Below are 6,299 nucleotides of genomic sequence, written 5' to 3' on the forward strand. Positions count from 1 at the left end.
GTTCCCTTCTTATGGTTTCAGGTTCAGTCCCATTACTTGGTACCTTGGAAAAGTGTCTTCTGTTAAAGCCCCAAATCAGACAAGGCCTTATGAATGGATTTGGGAGAAAAAAAAATTGAAAGAAACCCGTCTGGTGTGTGTGTGTTCTTGTCATGATAATATGATGTTTACACTCATTTACAACTAACAGGGTTCTTTGTTTCCAATCTTCTGGCTATGGGGAAATATTACCTTAAACGAAAACAAGTGAGTGTTGTTAACAGGAAGGGCATTCAGCCGTAAAAATCTGCCTCAACAAATTCTGACTTCTGCCAGCAGAAAAGTGGACATTAAAACAATGATGCGTGTGTGTGTGTGTGTGTGCGTAATATCATCATCATCGTTTAACGTCCACTTTCCATGCTAGCATGGGTTGGACGATTTGACTGAGGGCTGGCAAGCCAGATGGGTGCACCAGGCTCCAATCTTGATCTGGCAGAGTTTCCACAGCTGGATGCTCTTCATAATTCCAAACGTTATATAAACTATTTAAGTTATTATATAGTTTTAATACAAATTATATGGCATTGGTTATTTCTCTGTACATTAGATATTATACAAAAAGACTATCAAAAGATAAGTAAAGAGATCATCTTACAAATAGATAAAACATTGTTTTAATTCATCTTTCAGGGAACCACAGGGAGCTTTATTGATCTTTGATGATGATGATATTCACTTCTAGTTTCTCTATTAATTGGATGAATTTGTGTGGGAAGTGGATCTTTCTGCTGGAAATAAGTTTAATGCTGTAAATTATTCCCAGATTGTTTCACTGGCATATTTCTGAGTCTGCTAAGACAATTACAAAATTATTTCATGAAACTGAGAAAACATACCTGCTTGTATCAAGACATAATAGTTTCAACGTTATTGAGATTAAAGATTACCCAACACTCACATGGGACATGAATATTCTGGCAAAGATGGAAGAAAACAAAGTAACAGAAGATCAATAGGATATAAAGAAAGGATTGTTTTGTGATATTTATCAACAATATAGGCGTAGGAGTGGCTGTGTAGTAGGTAGCTTGCTTACCAACCACATGGTTCTGGGTTCAGTTCCACTGCATACACACACACAATGGGCAAATGTCTTCTACTATAGCCTCGGTCCAACCAAAGCCTTGTGAGTGGATTTGGTAGACGGAAACTGAAAGAAGCCCGTCATATATATGTATATATATATATGTGTGTGTCTGTGTTTCCCCCCCCCCCAACATCGCTTGACAATGGATGTTAGTGCACATGCATGCATCTGTGTTTGCCCCACTACCAATAATACTTGACAATGAGCACTGGTGTGTTTACATCCCCGTAACTTAGTGGCTTGGCAAAAGAGACCGATAGAATAAGTACTAGGCTTACAAAGAATAACTCCTGGGGTCGATTTGCTCAACTAAAAGGCGGTGCTCCAGCATGACAGCAGTCAAATGACTGAAACAAGTGAAAGAGTAATACAGCTAGGCACAGACGTGATTGTGTACACAAGAAGCATGCTTCCCAACCATGTGGTTTCAGGTTCAATCTCACAGTGCAGCACCTTGAGCAAATATCTTCTAACTCCAGGCTGGCCAAATCCTTGTGAACAGATTTGATAGACAAACTGAAAGAAGCCCATCATGGTGTGTGTGTGTGTGTGTGTACCCGTGTCTTGACATCGTATGTTGGAATATCATTGTCATACACAATTATTGTTTGTTTACATTCCATGGAAATTATGTCAAGCCATGAAAAAGTGGGCATAAAACCAATGATTATAACATTTGGCTTCAAGATTTTTTTTTTTTTTCTCTTACATCCTCAAGTCAGCACTGAACAAAGCAAGCTTTTGATGAATAGGCATTCCAGTTTTGACCTTCCCCATTTATTTTCCTATGTACAGTATTGGTTCTGCCTTTCAACTTTCTAGAATCAATAAAACAGTGCCAATCAAGTACTTAGAATTGATCTAATTATCCATACCCTGTTTCCATAACTTTATTACTACTTATCTTTTATTAAATGGTGTGCTGACTGTTTGTCTACACGCCATAACCATACTCCATCTCTAAAACTTTATAACTATATTTTACAATGCAGCAAGCAGGCAGAAACATTAGCAAGCCAAACAAAATTTAGGGGCATTTTGTTCATCTTTAAGTTCTGAGTTAAAATTCTGAGGTTAACTTTGTTTTTGTTCCTTTAGAGATCATCATCATCATCGTTTAACATCCACATGCTGGCATAGGTTGGATGGTTTGACTGAGGGCTGGCGAACCAGATGGCTGCACCAGGCTCCAGTCTTGATCTGGCAGAGTTTCTACAGCTGGATGCCCTTCCTAAAGCCAACCACTCCAAGAGTGTAGTGGATGTTTTTACATGCCACCGACACGGGGGCCAGTCAGGCAGTACTGGCAACGACCTCGCTCGAATCTTTTTACATATGGCAATGGCACAGGTGCCAGTAAGGCGATGCTGGTAACGATCCCGCCCGAATGGTGCCTCTTACATGCCACCGGCACGGAAGCCAGTTAGCCGTTCAATAAAATAAATACCAGTTACCCCTCCACCCCCCACTCTAGAAATTTCAGACAGTGCCTATTATAAGGATTATTACTAATATTTTATGAAGTGTAGTGCAGGTAGTTTTTGCCTGGTTTTAGGTATAAACTCTAATATAGCCACAGTCAACATTGCTAGTAGCCTTTGCACTAAATTCTCCCCTACCCTAAAATTAATGCTCTCAATATTGCTGTTGCCATGCCTCTGTCAAATTTGTGTCAAAACATCTGAGAACTGAAAATGTTTTTATTTGTATCACAAATGTATCTTAGTCATCATGTCTTTCTATAATTCTTTCAAATTTCCTTAGAGTTAACTTTATTTACCATCACCCTTCATTTAATGAAATGCTCCTGAAATTCCTTCAGTCAACAATACCCTTTTCCTACAAGAATATCGTCTGTGTATAGTCAAAATAAACTGTATATTGTAATATTCCTTTAAATACTGAGTTCAAATCCCACAAAGGTCTACTTCATCTTTCGTCAATAAAAGAAGTTGCTGTATCAGTCAAAAACTGGAATAAATTAGCAGATTGACTACACCCTGCCCCATGAGATATGTTGCTGTGTATTAACGTAAGAAATCACTGTCATTAGTGAAAATTGTACAGATAGTAAAGAGCTCTATATTTGAAGGAATTTAGTTTGGCATTTCGTTCATTTATCAAAAGTTCATTTATCCAAGATCATTAAAGTAATTAGCAGCTAGGTAATGTGTCTGATATTACCTACAGTCTTCCACAATCTTGGTAACATTGAGAAATGTGATAAAATGAGTGTGCTGTCACAGAAGATATATTGAAAGAAATCTAAAGTTTTTGATATTACCAGTAATTCTCATGGGGAGGTAAATGAATAAAGTTTATTCTAATAGAGTGGAAATTTATGATACATTCTTTATGATAATATCAGTTAAAAAAAACTGTTAGCTTTAAAGAATAATCATTTTCAATTCCTTGTTTAGGATGGTGGATTTGCAGAATCCCTGGAGCTTTGGGAAAAATGCTTTACAGGGTTTGTTTCAGTCTTTGACATTCTGAGTTCAAATATGGCCTAAGCCAACTCTGCCTTTCATCTTTTGGGGGCTGATAAAGTAACTGTCAAGTACTGAGGCTAATGGTATTGACTTACCCCTCCTGCTGCAAAATTGCTGACCTTGTGCATAAAGTAGAAATCATTATTAATTCTTTGTTTCAGTTCAGTTTCAGAGTATTATATCAAAGATTGTTGCCCGCAGGAACATCCTAGAATTTGATTATTGCTATATCATAATGAATTTTAATAGTAATTCTAAAAGTAACCATTTGTTAAATTTATCAATTAAACTTCAGAAATTAAAACAGGTTCATTAGTCTGTTTTGCAATTAGCTTTAAATAAGATTTGAAAGGATTTATCATCTGATGAGGAAACTTTTCTCGATTTCCCTCTCTCTTTTCTCCCCCCCCTCTCCCTCACCAATCATGTCAAACAATTCTACCTGTGATCTTATCTCGCAGTTACTTAAGCAATGGTTTTGCTATCTTTGTTTTTGGTTCTTTTTCAGCCTAATCTGATTTTAACTTATAATAGTTTATACATTGATTTCCTTTTCAAAGAAGAAAATAAAATGCTGTGATGTTCATGCTTTTGTTTTTTTGTTTTTTTTTGTTTTTTTTTTCAATAGCTTCATCTTGAGGAAAGGGTTGTGCCCATAGCCTTCTCATTCCTTCCAAATGCAGTGAGATCAATGCAGATAATGTTTCTTTTAAACGGCTGCAAGTTGATAACGGCAAAAAAAAAATGATGGGCAAAGAATGAATTCCAGAGGGTTGAACACCAAGATGGACTGAGAAAGTAATTTGTATGTAGGTTGTGAAATGGCAGTGGTCACTAAGTGTAATGAGAAGAGATGAGACAAGTTGGGAAGGCTTATGTGGAGAGCAGCTAACCCCACCGGCCACTGCAGTAGAAGAGTGAGATGGACCAGAGATTGGAGAGCAATTTCATGTCGATCAGTCAGGTGACCATTTTAGTGGGCTGGAGGCAGTCTAGGATACCTGTGGGGGTAGCTGTATGACTGGTCCATGTGTAGGGGCAGTGTTCTATTTGAAATTCATAAGCTGCATAAGAGAAACAAAAGGCATCCAGTAAAAATCATAACTTGGTCAATAAAGTCAGACTACCAGCTACATGCCACTTGGCATATGTCCACTCACCATGCAACAGCTGCTGCTGCTGCTACTACCACTACAAGAATAGAGCTTATTTTTTAGTCTTAAGCATTTGCTACAATATTTAATAACTTCTTAAAGAATAAAAGGAATTAAGAGTCACACATTTCTGACATTGATCAAAATGATTTCAGAATTCTTCAGAAATATTTTATGTAAATCTTTTCACTTGTGTAAGTATTTTTGAATTGTAAAATAACTTTTATTGTATTTTGTTGCTCTATGAATTTGGATAACTACTTCAGTTCCAACACTTGAACATTTACTGTGCTCACAAACTGCAGTTAATGAATTTATTTCTTAATTGTTGTAGTTAAGAAACATGTAAAATATTTTTTTCTTTCTGCTTTTGTGATCAGATGACTTTCAGAACACACAAACCAAATAAGACCAAAAGTAGAAGATTGTTTTGGTCAACAACTGTTCCACCAAATATGTATTATATAAATATGTATTATATTAATTTACACAACTTGAATAAAATTTTTGTTGAAAACAATATATTAACTTAAAAAAATAAAATTTGCCAAAGTCTAATTTACTTTCAGCCTTTCTGTTGGTTTTTAACCCTTTTTAAATTTTTGGTTTCAAATTCTGGCACAAGTTCAGCAGATTTAGGTGAGGGGATAAATTGATTACATCAACCCCAGCGTTCAACTTGTTCTTATTTTATCAACCTCAGAAGGATGAAAGGTAAAGTTGACATCAGCAGAATTTGAACTCAGAACATAGGGACAAACAAAATGTTGCTAAGCCTTTTACCCAACATGCGAACAATTCTGCCAGCTTGCTGCCTTCTAATTTTTTAATAATTATTTATCATCATTATTATTAAACACTTTCTCCAACTCAAATGAACTGAATGGATTTGTACAAAAGCATATGTCTGCCTTTGAGATCCAACAATCATTTAGCTACATCTCTGCCATATTTTTGCCATGTCTAACAATGTACACTCAGAAACAAAGTCTGGTGGAAGTAACTTAGAGTTTATAAATATATACATATATATCTGTGTATAGAATCACACCCAGCCATGGTGGAGCGAACAGCACACAGACTGAGGGGCAATCAAACCATAAAGCAAGAGGTTAAAATTGTTTAGTTGTGAAAAACTTCTAAATTCCAGGGTACATTAAGGAAATGAAATTAGGTTGTGTTGGCTGTGAACCTTCCACAATACCCAAGCTTTATATATGTAAATAAAGCCTCCACATCTGGTTGTAATTTAAGTGGGGAACATTTTCTAACCTCTTGTTACACAAATGTAGATGGTATACACTTTTTAGTGGTGATGATGGGAACATCTGATTGTCTCATCATCATCCTTTAATTTCCATTGTCCATGCACTAGCTACCAATAAACTATTACCATTCCATTGTTAAGTATGCAGATCTTTAATGACAAGTTTTTCTCACATTTCATTCCTACAGTGCATAAACATCAAGAAAGTGCTTCAAATTTTGGACAATGTTCCTGCTCACCCAAGAGGTCATCTACTT

Source organism: Octopus sinensis, linkage group LG10 (assembly GCF_006345805.1).
Source record: "Octopus sinensis linkage group LG10, ASM634580v1, whole genome shotgun sequence".
Taxonomy (NCBI): domain Eukaryota; kingdom Metazoa; phylum Mollusca; class Cephalopoda; order Octopoda; family Octopodidae; genus Octopus; species Octopus sinensis.